The 14,878-nt window shown below is 39.2% G+C and overlaps 1 long non-coding RNA gene across 1 annotated transcript; it reads left to right on the forward strand.

The window, feature by feature from the left end:
• Positions 1-2,485: 2,485 nt before the first annotated feature.
• On the forward strand, positions 2,486-14,347 carry LOC140520675 (uncharacterized). The gene is made up of 4 exons (XR_011972608.1): positions 2,486-2,571; positions 12,670-12,793; positions 13,303-13,420; positions 14,089-14,347. It is a non-coding gene; the product is annotated as an uncharacterized lncRNA (long non-coding RNA).
• The last annotated feature ends 531 nt before the right edge of the window (positions 14,348-14,878 follow it).

The raw sequence follows: 14,878 nt of genomic DNA on the forward strand, positions 1-14,878 counted from the left end.
TTGAATTTTAGTCTTCTATACTCCAGGCCTCAGATTCTATCGCTGTGCTACCTAGTTGAATAGAAGTGTTCATGATCCCAGGTGCTTTGGTACTCTTTGGACATGAATAATATCTGCAAAATTTTAATTGGTGAGATTGGGGAAAACTTTCTGGGTTAAGTTTAGGGATATCAACAAAATATCAAAATATCAAATAAAACAAAAAATGGAGAACCAAATAAAATTACATTAGTATTTAATGTGAGTATGAGTCCTCCAAGATACTTCAGTCTCTAAATTGATTGACTATTGCAAGCAGGATAGCCTTAGACTATTCTCCCAGATGACAATGATGACCTGACCACAATATTCGCCCTTGGGATTCTACACCTTAATGCTGGCAGATTCTACAGGGAAGGGAAGGTAGGGGTAGGGAAGAAGGCTTCAATTGTTAATATGTGTGGATAAATGTGTGTATATATTTGCAATACCCTTTTGGGGCACCTCCCTCAATCTGAACCCTTATTCATGGATTTAGTTCTTTGAGGCCAGTTGCTACCTCAGGTTCTGGGGTATCCTGTGGGTCTGTACTTCTATTACAATAGCTCACAAGCCCCTGCCAGTATTCTTTCCCTTAGCAGTCCTCACTTAATTAGCTCTTAGTAAAGGTATTTACTAAGATTGCATAGTTAAAATAGTAACTATAAATCATTCCCTTTATGAACTTGGGTACATTCTCCTAAAATACAGCACAACACATGAGAGAAGAGGAGCCCAGATTTAGAGTACAATAGTGGTAAGCCACATACGTAGGAAATTCATGTGACCAAGCTTATCCACTTCTCTGGTACTTCGAGGAATGGAAATAATTTCTCCTTAGGAAATCCTCTCTAAACATCCTCCCCCCCACCCCCCAGCGAACAATATAACTTTGCTGGGTGGGTACTCAGCTTGGCTTTCAAGATCTGCTCCTCTGGGCAGCCTGGCTCTGGATTCCAGGTCTAGCTCTTTCTTGAGAACATAGTTGCCTCTCTTTTCTGTTGCCAGAAGTCCCATTCCTTAGACCTATTTCTTTGATTTACTCTCTGTGTCCATGTCTGTCTAGAGCAATCTTCTTTTGTATCATGAACTCCTTTGGCATTATGCAAAAACCTAAGGATCTCCTCTCAAAATGTTTTTAACTGCATAAAATAAAATATATTGAATTACAAAGGAAACCAGTTATATTAAAATAAAGATATAATTATTTTTCTCATTCAGGTTCTTGGACTCTTTGAAATCTATCCACACACAATGTTTGGTGGTGTGTAGACCCAAGGTTAAGAAGCCCTTCTATAGAGTATATGTCTTTGCTTCCTTAACTGTGTCTTGAATTGGTTCTCTAACTAGCTATCATAGAGCTAAGAACTGTCAGAATTTCAATTTCAATCTAGCCCTTCTGATATCTGACTCCAAGTTCAGTGATCTTTCCTCATAGTATTTCATGCCTTTTAGCATAGAATGAAAGAGATACATAGTAGGAGGACCCCAAGATCTTTCAGTTAAGATAGCCCAAGCCTGGAGGAAAACTCAGCCTTTGCCACAGGGAGACTCATTTCAACTGTGTCTCAATAGTAATGCAGTGACTTGAGTAGTTCCTAATAATCAAGTAGGGTGAGGGAATGACTCAATGGAATAGAAACTTTCAGGGATATTATCCATTTTGGCCAGACAGAAGGAACCAGTCCTTGGGCCTGGATGTTCTGATAAAATTCCATCGTCTTCCTTTCCCTCCCATCAGTTATCTTCTTGTCTACTCTGTGTTTCAAAAGATATACTTATGATTCCTTATTGGAAAAAGTATTATCACTCTCCACCCATGTAACATGGAGTCAGATATCATGCCTCCCTCCCATCCATCCCAGAATACCTGTTTATACAGACAGCCACATTTACCCAGATAGCTGCTGGCAGTGCCCCCCATCCCCCAAAATTTCTCACTAAAACATCAACATTTCCTTTGCCTAGGCCTCTATGATGGTTTAGTGGGAAAGAACTATAACTAAAGCCTGACACCGTTTAGGTGGGACTCCACCCAAAAATGTAGGTTCTAATTAAACCTAAAATAGATTGGTCATAAGGAGTAGAGGGTGTGTGTCTGTGTGTGTGTGTCTCTGTGTGTGTGTGTGTCTGTGTGTGTGTGTGTATCTAGTTCACTAAATCCATCTCTTTTAGAAACATCACCCCATCTCTTTCTGTCTTGCCCTGGGGGAAGTCACTATAGAAGAAAGTCATCTTTATGAGTCTACATATACAGAATTCCTCATTTTATCCACATGAAAAAGGACAGAGGTAATCTCCATTTGGGCCTTTGATTGATTCAACCAACTCTACAAGAGCTAATTATTTATAAGCTTTCCCAGAAGACAAAACTCTGCAGTTCACAAATATTCAAAGTTCATTAGCCATTATTCTAATGAATCATTGGCTTGCTTTTAACATTTCACTTGCTGCCAGTCCAGGTTCCTTGATATTAAAAGCCAGTCTATACTCTGACTCCCTCAAAGACGAAGGCATTCTCTGAGAAGCAGTATTCTGAGAGTCAGAAAAAGGGTAAGCCTAAGGCTTTCTTCTTACTTTCTGGACTTTAGAAAGATATTTTTCTAAAGTTTTTTTTCTAAAGTTATTTTTTCCTGCTTTTCCTAATGCTGACTCATCTTGGAACTTTCCTTGGCACCTGGTGCCACTTTCTCTTGCACTAGCTAATTACTTCTGCAACCTGTTCACCTTGGAATACTCTCTGAAAGGTTGATTCTCCATGCTATGAGATTAATTTCTCTTAGAGCTTCTATTTTGTGGAGAGGCCCAGGCTAGCCTGCCTTCATTTCCCTCCTAGCCCTGTTTCTGACTTTCTAGACTGAAAATCCATTTCCCTGCTCTGGGAAATGAGACTGACTCCTCTCATCTTTTCAGCTTTCTGGTGTTGTCTTCTCCCGTAAAAAAATAAGCTCTATGAGGGCAGGGACTATCTTCTTTTTTTTTTTTAAACTTGTATTTGTAACCCCAGCATTTAGCTGAGCCTGAGACGTAGTAAGTGCTTAATAAAACGTTTCCTTCACTCTACCTGCTCTAATTTTAACTAACGATCACTCCTACTTCTGTTTTCTTCCCTTAAAGCTCTAATTTTGACAGGGCTCCATACAGTCTCTAGAGAAATCACTAGTGTAGAATCTTACTTCCTACCTGAAACCTATTAGCCCCCACCTCCATTAGCATTTCCCTTTTCATTTGTATAATTATAAAATCCATTAATAGTTCTTCTGTTATCATGGAACAGGCCTGAAAGATATAAAGTTTATTTGTTTCCATCTCTAATTGCCTAATATGCAAGGTCAATTTTTTTTCATTCTCCTTGTATTGTTTCATAATTGTTTCATTCTCTTTATACTGACAGTTCAGCCTTTCTAGAGCTGTTAAAAAGAGTCACGGAATATTCGATTCTGCTGTATTCTCACTTTGGCTTTAGGCTTTGAGCTTTGACCCAGGCCATAGCTTGAGTCACACGAAGCCCTTGGTGGAAGGAGTTTGCTGAAGGGGTAGAGCAGGTGCAGCAGGACTGGAGAGAGTGAGGTGGAGCTGAGACAGAGGCAGCAGGCAGAGCAGAGCAGAGCAGTGCAGCTAGCCTGGGTGAGAGAGGGGCATTTTGCCTAAGGGAGCTTGTTTGTGGGGAGGCCTGACGGAGGGAAGGTTTGGGGATGCTAGTCCTCCCTCCGTTGGTAATGGGTACAAACTTCCTTGTTACCAAGGTGGAATTGGCTTTCTGGTATGTTAATAAATATTTTGGTTTCATCTTTGAGGAAAAGAGTTTATATTTTGCGAATTTACCCTGGAAATACGCCTGCGTATCCATAGCGGCTGCTGTGGGTATCCCATTGGTGCTACAGAAGTGTATACAGTAATAGCAGTATTGTAGGACAATCAACTGTGAATGACTTAGCCATTCTCAGAAACACAATGATCTAAGATAACGCTGAAGAGCTTATGATGAAGAATACTATCCACCTCCAAAGAAAGAACTGACAGAGTGTGAATGTGGATCAAATCATATTTTTAAAAAAATTTTTCTTTTTTTTCTTTTTTCGTGTATGTGTTCTCTTTTGCAACATTACCAATATGAAAATATGTTTTGCATGACTGTGCATATATAATTTATATCAAATTGCTTGCCTTCTCAAGGGGAGAGAGGGGAGGCACAGACGGAATTTGGAACTCAAAATGCAAAAAATCCAAATATTAAAATTACTTTTACATGTAATTAGAAAAAGATAGAATACAAAAATTTTCACTTGAAGACAAATAAAATAAAATATAGTGCATTGCTCAAAGACCTTCAGTGAGATGGAACCTACTTTTCCAAAAGAAACCCAAGTGCTATTGGGGAGCTCTAATTGTCAGGAAGTTTTTATCTGTATCAGACTGAACTTTGCCTAGGGATTGAGCCTAAATCTTCCCCTTGGGACCAAGCAGATTCAGTTTCTCCCATCTACCTTTTGCTTTTTCAGATGGCTGAACAGTTCACTGAGACCTTCTTGCTCTAATGTTTTACATGGATAATGGAGTTTCTCTCCCTTCCAGTTCTTACTCTAAATGAATGGCCTGGGAAGATACCATTGGACTGGGAATCAGGTCACCTGAGTAGTAGCCCTGGCCCTGCCCTGAATTTGCTAATGATTCTATTATCTGCTCCTTTCTGAGTTGCAGTATCCTCTCCTACAAAATAAGGGATTGGACTGGCTGGTCTATCTCTGAGACTCCTTCTGGGCTAGATACCTCTAACATTCTATACTCTGTGGACCTATAATCTCCTTTTCACCTTCTTTTCCCCCTCTTCCAGGGTATATTCTGTCTCTGGATCACAGACTGATAGCTAGAAGAGACCTCTGAGGCCAACTAGCCCAATATTTTTGTTTTACAGATGAGGAAACTGAGGCCCAGAAAGGTTTTTGTTTTTCATAAAAACACATACCAAGTAGCAGAGGCAAAATTTGAACCAAATCCTCTTACTCCAGCTTCAGCATTTTTCCCTCTGTACCACACTGCCTCCTAAGTGGGACATGATATTGGATGTGTCACTTCCCTTCTCCAAGGATTGTCTGTAAAATGAGAGGAATGGAGAAAGTGATCTCTAAAATTCCTTTTAGTTCCAGACCTTTTGATCATATCTGTATCCCTTCCTTTCACTAAACGGTGCCAACCACTTATTTACCTGTTTCTCAATTTCCTCTTTATTCATCTCCAGATGGTTGTAGCTAAAAAGAGAGAGAGAGAGAGAGAGAGAGAGAGAGATCAGTAGCAATTTGATAAATGTCCTTCCTCCACTTTGGGGAGAGCTCTCCATTTAGGAGTCGGCTGGAATTAAGATGGTAAGATGTTAAACTTCCAGGGTGAGCATTTATACCTCAGAAATGGCAGCTCTCAAAATCAGGGTTTGATTGTTTTGTAGATTCTCTAGATTTAAGAGAGTGATGGAGAAAATGTTAATAATGCATATTAAACCTAAAAGTGTGTCTTGTGTACATTTCTTTTTAGGAGAATTGTTGGTTAAACATTTACCAGCACATTGTTATCTCCAAACAAATCCACTGGCACTGATAGTTTGTTACTGGGCCATCCTCTCTCCTGTTTGCTGTTGGAGAAACACCCACAAAATCTTACTCTCTATGTTTTCTTTTTTAATATTTCTTGATCACTCACCCCAAAACTTGGAAACATGGACTCTTAGAGGAGCCAACACAATGACTCCTAAGGTAGTCACTTCTGTTCCTTGCTTTTCTCTTAGCCTTGACTTTTTATTTAAGTTAATTTATTTATTTGTAGTTTTCAACATTCACCTCCATAAGCTTTAAATTCCCCCCCCTTCCCTTCCTCCTCCCCAAGATGGCATGCAGTCTGATAAAGTTTCTGTATATACTTTCCTATGAAACCTATTTTCATATTAGTCATGTTGTATAGAAGAATTAGAACAGATGGGAGAAACCATTAGGAAAACCCCCCAAAATAAAACAAAAAAGAAAATAGTCTACTTTGCTCTGCATTCAGACTCCATAGTTCTTTCTCTGGATATGGATGGCATTTAACATCATGAGTCCTTTGGAATTGTTTTAGGTCCTTGCATTGCTGAGAAGGGCTAAGTCTATCAAAGCCAGTCATCTCACACTGTGTTAGCCTTGACTCTCATTGCTTTCACTTAAAGAGGTAAAGTTTCCTGGACTTTCCCCCAAATGTGAGTCATTTTCCCTATTTGGGGTCTATACTCACATATATGTTAATCAGATAGATAATCAGAGATTTTTAGAAAAGCAGAGAGCCTGTGACCCAAGGCCCAGGGGCGGAAGTGACTTGTCCGACAATTCTAGATTTCTTGTTATATCGGTTGGTTGTTGCCTTTCCTTCTCGAAGAGGTCCAAAAGGACATCACTATGTTAGAGTCAAGTTTCAGTGTGTCTGACTGTGACTGATCAGACCAATAAGAGCTCAGAACGTTCTTGTGGTAGTTTTTTAAAGTTATGCCCAACTCTTCATGACTGGTTTTCTTGGAAGAGACAGTGGAGGAGTTTGCCATTTCCTTCTCCAGCTCATTTTAGAGATAAGGAAACTGAGGCATACAGGGTTAAGTGACTTGTCCAGGGTCACACTCATGCCTGAGGTTAAATTTGAACTCAGATCTTCCTGGCTCCAGGCCTGGAGAAATGTACACCCCACCATCTGGCTACCCAATCTTAGATTACATATACCAAGTAGTTTGAATTCCCTAAATAACATAGATTTTTCAGATAATGTTTGTCTGTATGGTGAAGTAGAGAAAACTTTGTATTTGGGAAAACTAAGTTCAAGCTCTGACTTTGCCATTTACTATCTTTGTGATTATGAATAAGTCATTCAGGTTCCTGGGGCCTATCACATCATCTGTAAAATGGGGGTAGTAGCTGTACTTTTCCACTACTTGTTTCACAGGGTTTTATGAATACCAAATGAGAAAATTGTATAAAATACTTTGTAAAACATAAAATGATATATAAATGTCACTTTATCATTTCTACTAAACTACAGGGAAGAAGTGAGAGGTAAAGCTGGGCTCATATTTCAGACAGTGATCTTTAAGTCCCTATTGACCAGCTAAGGGAACCTGTAGTCTCGAGGCCACATGTAGGCCTGTAGGTCCTCAAGTATGGCCCTTTGACTTAATCCCCTGACTGGGAAAGTATAAAGTACTGATAAACACTTGTTAGATGAATAAAATACTCAATAGGATGACTACATGAATGTATGAAAGGATTAATGAATGAGTCACTGAATGAACTGAATAAATGTATTTATGGCTGTGAAATGAATGAATAAATGAATGCCAAGTCTAAATACCAAGAGGCGTTGGTTTGTAGGGGATGGCTTAGCCAGCACTGCCTCCTAGTGGAAGGGAGCAGGAACGATTGTAGAGGGAGGGAGGTCAACCAAACACCCAGCATTTAAGCACTGGAGAGAAATCTGTGGGAAGGAGGAAATTGTCAAAGAAATCAGTCTGATGGGAGAAATGAAATCCTCCCTCCTTCATATGCACACACACACGCATACACACACACATGAGAAATCAGACATAAGAACACCTACAGAGAAATAGAAAAATGAAGAATAAAGTACTGTCAGTCACCAAATTCTAAAACGAAATGGGGACACACAAAGTAAAAACGTGATGAAGGAGCGGAAAACCAGGGATCACTTCCTTAGCAGGTAAGCTTTTATCTGGGTTTTAAAGTTGTGGGTTAGATTCACAGAGCAAGGTAAGGATGACACTGAAGGTAGGTACACTGGCTTGTGGGCATACATGCTTATTAAATTTTCATTTGACATGAAATTGACATGAAATTGGGAAATGATAGCTAACAGTGGAGGACAGTTAGGGTACAAAAAGATTTAGAAATAGAGACTAATTTAATAAACAAGTAGATTAATCTAATAAAGATTAAATTGAATAGGAATGAATATAATAGAGTTAATTTTTAAAAAATCAATTGCACAAGTAGAGGTTGCTTGGAGAAGGACAGTGAGATAAGAGTTCCTGGGATGAAGATGTGGAGCTTTGGTGGACCCCAAACTTATTATGAGTCAACAGTGCGGGATGACAGTCAGCAAAGTGAATGTAATCTTAGTTTGCACAAAAAAGGACCAGAATTTAAGAATAGCTCAAAGGACCAGGCTGCATCAATTAGGGCAGAATCCTTGCCCATACTAGAGAGAATGATGAGAATTTTTATTTTGAAATAAAATTTTGATATCTGCTCATAATTGTTTGTATTTAAAGTGCATTTGTACGGAGAGGAGAAATTATGGCAAATTGTAGGAAAATTATTTTTAAATTATTTCTTCAATTGATACAATTGATGCTCTGGGTCCTCCTACAGTTTTAGAGAAGCATAATTTCCAGGACAAAATGGTGACAGTCCAACTGTCATCTGCCTTGGTTGGGCCACATCTGGAGTGTTCAATTCTGGGTTGTCACCTTTAGGAAGGACGTTGATAAGCTGGAGAATATATGGTCACTTTAGTCAGTCAACATTCATTAAATGCTTACTATATGCCAGGCACTGTGTTAAATGCTAGGGATACCACAAAAGGCAAAAACAGAGAATAGCCAAATGGATGAGGAACCATGGTGAGGAACCATGAGTCTACTCCAGATGAAGATTAATTAAAGGAATTGGGGAGGTTGAGTCTGGAGAAGAAAAGGCTTATTGGGGGACATGTTAGCTGTCTTTGAAGGGCTCCGCCCTGGATGATGTTCTACTTGGCCCCAGATGTTAGAAACTGCAAATTCACAAATTTAGGCTTGACATAAGAGAAAACTTCCCTACAATTTAGAGCTACCCAAAAGTGGAACAATCTTCAAGCAGTGATGGAATGAGAATTCATTGAGAATGTCATAGAAGGAATTCTTGTTCACATGTGGATTGGACTAAAAACTTTCTTCTGCCTGTTTGCTGGAGTAGGGTATGTGCATTGCTCCCTGCTTCTGGAAAATGCCTTTCATGAGAAGCCATGGGAGCAAATTCCCATCTTCTGCTGCCCGTCTGTAGATTGCAGGCCTGTGCTTCAGTCTGAAAATGGGATGAAAGCATCTTATATCCACTGTTGACCTGAGACAGGGGAAGAGTGAAGCCCAGGGGTGAAAGTTGAGAAGGAAGCTGCCTGTTATTATTGTTATTCTGACAAAATAGACACTGATGTGGCCACTTCCTTCCACCAGAGACTTCTAACCAAATTAGGTTTGTCTCTGCCTCCACTATCTGGCTAGTGCAGCCTTTGGGTTTCCTGGATTCTACTTAGATCTCTCTGAATTAGTCAGCGTTGGCGCATCACTCGGATTTTTTAGCTAGTGACAATACTCTCCTTCCCTCATCTGCCCAGCCACAGACTGCAATGTTCACACCTGCAGGCTCTCTGATCATTGCTGCACTCAGGATCTCAGTACACTGGTTATAGATGGAGATATGCAAGTCCCCATATGCTGAGGCTAGTGTTACTGTGCACTAAATAGTCTCATAGGCTCACAGGAAGGGACAAACCAAACAAATCCCCATAATTAACAGACAAGATAACTAAGATCCAGAGAGGTTGTGACTTGCCCATGTAAGCAAGTCGCCCACTCAGGATTCAAACTCAGGTCCCCTAACTCTAAATCCAGTGTTCTTTTACTATACCACACCATCCCTATGATCCTAAGAACTGATGATGTCTCATAACTATCAACAAATCAGTTGGCCATGTCTAGATACTTCACTTCTCAGCCTACTTCTCTGCATAGTTAACTGAAAACTGTAATATCAGTTAAAAAATAATAAAGATAACTACTCATATTTATAAATAATCTAAGGTCTGCAAAGCTCTTTCTACACAACAACTCCTTAACGTTGGTAGTGCAAGTATTGTTAGACCCATTATACAGATAAAAAATGAAGGTACATGATTTGCCTAGGAACACATGATTAGAAGCAGAGATGTACTTGTCCTCCCTGGGGAGGCCATCTAAACTATGAATTCCATTTCTTTTGCAACGCGAGGGTTAAGTGACTCATTTGCTGATTGTTATATTGGGCAGATGATTAATTTTAACTGAAACATGCAGACTTCCCAACATGTACTCTTGCAAACACACAACTATGGGAATTTCCATAGTCAGATGCATGGACACCAACACAAGTAATTTGTGCACATCCATGGGAATTAATGCTACAGAAGTTATACAAGCAAATAATGAATGAGGTTAAGAACCAAAAGAAGAGACCAGGCCTAAGTCTTTTATTTGCGGATCCAGAGCTATCCAATCCTTTGATTCTAGAGATGAGGAAACTGGACCACAGAAATGCATCTGGTAAATGAAAGATCTATGTATTGAACCCAAGACTTCTGACTTTGAGTTCAGTTCTCTTTCCATTACACCATGCTTAGTTCATGTACTTTGCACACTAACATTTTCATTCATTGATTCATGGCTCTATGTCATCCTGAAGGGAGGTTTCCAGTAGGGTGCCTCTAGGCTCTGTTCTTGGTGCCCTCTCTTGTTTAACAAGTTTATCAATGCCTGGAAGAAATAGTTAACACAACTGACAGAAAAAATTAAGATTCATAAAGAACTCCACAAGCTAGAACTCTGGACTAACATCAATAAGATGAAATCATTTGAGGTAGAGATTTTAACAGCCTGAACTTTCATTTTTAAAACTCTATTGAGTATGTAAAGGAGAAAGGGGGATAAATAAAGAAGGTAGGGCTGTTCCTTGGTGTGAATGGGTTGATGATAACTGGCAATGGAGAGAAGACTGAGTTGGAAATGACCTTAGGATTGGAAAGTACAGAACAATATTTCAAAGAGGTCGTTGATACTCAAGGTAAGCAGGGATATAGCAAGGGTCATCTTTGATCAATTCAGATCACGTGATCCAGGTGGACTACATGCTCAGCTACTGAAAGGACCACCAGATGTGATAGCTGAACCACTGCCAAGGACATGTGAAAGATCACAGAGAATAGGAAAGGTCCTATAGCTCTGGGCAAGGACCAGTATTAGCCTGATTTCCAAAATAGGGGAAGAGAACAGTCTGCAAACTCTAGGCCAGTGAATTTGCTTTTGATTCTTAGGAAAATTATCTAGAATATGGTGTGGTGGATAGAGTATTGGGCCTGGAGTTAGGAAGACCGAAGTTCAAATGCAGCCCCAGGCACTTACTAGCTGGGTAACCCTGGACAAATGCCTTAACTCCTATTTGCCTCAGTTTCCTCATTTATAAAATGTGGATAATAATAGCACCTACCTCCCAGGGTTGTTGTGAGAATCAAATATGTAAATTTACAAAAATGTAAAATGCTATAGAAATGATGATGATGATGATGATGATGATGATGATGATGATGGATTTAGTAAATAGTAGGTACCACATAAACGTTAGCTATTATTACATTATTATTGTCAAAGTGACGCTCACTGAGCAGCTAGAAAAGGAAGTGGTGATCACCAAGAGCCTGCACAGCTTCATTCAGAGCATGTTGACTAACCACATTTCCTTTTTTTGACAGGGGTTACTAACTGGGTAGACCAGGGGAAGTGCCAAAGTTATAGCTCACCTATATTTAAGGAAATAAGTTGACTAAATCTCTCATGCTGTTGTGAAATAGGTAAAGTATCAGCTGGATGATAATATAGTATGTTGGATTTGGAACTGATGGAAGGACTATACTTAGAAGTCATTAATGGTGCAAGAGTCAATGAGGAAGGAGGCCTCTGGTGGGGATCTGTGTTTGTCCTATGCTGTGTATCACATGGCTTGGATAAGGCACAGATGGCAAGTTTATCAGATGTTCAGAGGACACAAATCTGGAGAAGGAGAGCTAAGACATTGATAACAGAACCAAAGATCTCAAATGAGTGTGACGTGCTACTGAATCAGATAAGCTCAAATTTAATGAGGCTAAATATAATGTCTTATTCTTGGATTCAAAAAATCAATGTCACAAGTGCAAGATGGGGGAAGCATGACTGAACAGTGGTTTTTATGCAGAGGATCTTGGGAATTTAGTGAACTACAATTAAAGTGTAATCTAACCATATAACATGGGTTCCAAGTAAGTTCATGTAAAGGCTGCATTGAGAGATACATGATGAATAGTCTTTTTGCACTTTTCCCTTAGATTCCATCCAGAATTTTGTGTTCAGTTCTGGGCATCCCATTTTAGGAAGAGTGGTATAGTGGATAGAGCAGGGTCCTGGAGTCAAGAAGATCTGAGTTCCTCAGACACAAGCTGTGTGACCCTAGACAAGTCACTTAACCATTATTTGCCTTAGTTTCCTCATCTGTAAAATGGGGATTATGACGACAGGGTTGTGAGGAAAAAATAGATGATATTTGTAAAATACTTTGGAAATCTTGAAGTACTACAGAAATACTAATATTATAGCTATTGTTGCTGTGATGATTATTATTTTATTATTTTATTTTATTATTTTTTATTTTATTTTTTTTATTTTATTTTTATTTTATTTATTTTATATTTATTATATTATATTATATTATATATATAAATATATATTTATTATATTATATTATATATTAATATATTTATTATATTATATTTATTTTATTATTATTATTATTTACCATTAAGGATATTGATAAGTGGAGAGTTTCCAGATCAGGGTCACCAGGATGGCCAAAGGTGATGAGGTCATGCCATATGATGAGCAGTTAAAGGATCTGAAGAAGTGAAACCTGGAGATGAGTACACTTAAGTAAGACATGATAGCTGTCTTTAAGTATTTTGAATGGTTGTCCCATGAAGAAAGGATTAAACTTACTCAAGTTGACTCTAGAAGACAGAAATAGGGTCAATGGGCATGAATTGCAAAGAGACAAGAGAGGAGCTAATCCCTCTGTGTCCTGAAAGCTCAGACCACATCTGGAAGGGTGACGCATTTTAGGATGGACATTGATAAGCTGAAGAGCATCCAGAGGAGGATGTTAAAGATGATAGGGGATTGGAAAACATCTCATAGCAGGGCAAGTTTCATGAGTTCTAAGGTCCTTTAAAAGTCCACATTCATTGATTCTATGATCTTATAAACTGGGAAGCCTTGGCAGGGGAGGTGGAGGATGGCGGGGGGTGGATAGACATCAGAGTAGTCTTTAAATATCTGAAGAACTGATGGGTGGAAGAAGGATTGGATTTAAATTGGGTGCTCTACAGGGAAGAAATGGGACTTGTTAATCCCAAAATAAAGCTTGTGCTTTCTCACTTCAGTTTGCTTGGGATAGACAACCCCCTAACTTTGAGATCGATCAGTTGCCTTCAACCTGGTTTAGCCTGTCTGCTGAGACACTTTTACTGCTATGCATGCTACAGCTTCTTGGAGACACAGGTGAGAATTGAGTGCCAGGTGCCTCAGTTTCCTCAACTATAAGATGGGGATAATAATAGCACCTCCCTTCTAGGATCTTTGCGAAGATCGAATGATATAATAATTGCAAGCACTTAACACAGTGCCTGGCACATAGTACACACTATATAAATATTAGCCATTATTAGTATTATTGTTAGGCAGAAATGAGTCTGATTTACCAATATATGTTCTTGTTTTCTTTTTTTGCCATTAAAAAAGACAGTTTCTCTAAAATATTATAATCATTCTTTGTGTTGTTAGTGTGCATGTGTGTCTTTCCTTGGGGTAAATGTAACCTAGAAAGAAGAAAATGGATAGCATATATCCAGAATATCCAAGGAGAGACAAATAGAATTTAATATTGTGGGAGGTATTCCCTGCCAAAGTTGGGGGCTTGGAGCAACAAGAAAGATTTTATTGATTTACCGTTACGATAGTTTTCCCCAAATCAGAGAAAACCTAAGTGAATACAAACTGTTACCTAGATATAAAACAAGATTCAGGAGTCTTGGACTGGGTAATTGCAAAGGATTTGGAGATGTTTTGGTTGGTTTTTTTTTTGAGCTGGTGGTCCCAAACACCTCACATTTATTTCCCTTTGTTACAAACTACTATCATCTCAGGTTTAAAATAAACTTTATCCCCAGAGAGGTGCAATGAAGACGTTTACTAAAGAGAAAGCTGTGCTTCAATGGAGGAAGAGAAGCTCATTCCTAAACGGAGGAGCCAGGAATGAGTGTGGTGCTGCCCACACACAGGCTGGGGTCAGCCAGGAGGAAATAACTCTCCCTCTTGCTGGACAATTTCTTGCCTTCTACTACACATACTGCTAGAAACACAGAAACCCAATATTACGAAGAGCTAGACATCTATGTATATGTTGCCTCCACCAATAAAATATGTTTATTGAAGGCAAGGGTCATTTCATTTTTGTCTTTGTATCCTTAACAATTAGCACAGTGCCTGGTATACAAGTAGGAGTTTAATAAATACTTGTCACATGATTAAATAGATGATCTCTAAGATCCTTGTTAGCTCTAAATAATTATATGGACAAGGAATGAGATTTCACACCAAGAAGTATGTGTATGTGCGTACATGTATATGTGTGTGTATGTATATGTGTGTGTGTGTGTGGCCAGATTTCCCTAAGTGAACCTTGCACTTGAGAGACAGTATGGTTTGGTGGATAGAATGATGGACACGAAGCTCAGAAGGCTTTGGTTTCAGATCCTTCTTCTGACATTTCCTAGCTGTATGTCCTGATAAGGCCTTAGCCTAAAAGGGCCACGGTCTCCCATTGCATCCTGGGCCATCTCCACTCATCCTGATAAACATCAGCCCACTGGATCTTGATGGCTCTGGAAGAGAAAGTGAGGCTGGTGACCTTGCGCAACCCTCCCTCACTCATATCAAAATCAACTGCAAGTCATGTCA

The sequence above is a fragment of the Notamacropus eugenii genome, chromosome 1 (genome assembly GCF_028372415.1).
Source record: "Notamacropus eugenii isolate mMacEug1 chromosome 1, mMacEug1.pri_v2, whole genome shotgun sequence".
Taxonomy (NCBI): Eukaryota; Metazoa; Chordata; class Mammalia; order Diprotodontia; family Macropodidae; genus Notamacropus; species Notamacropus eugenii.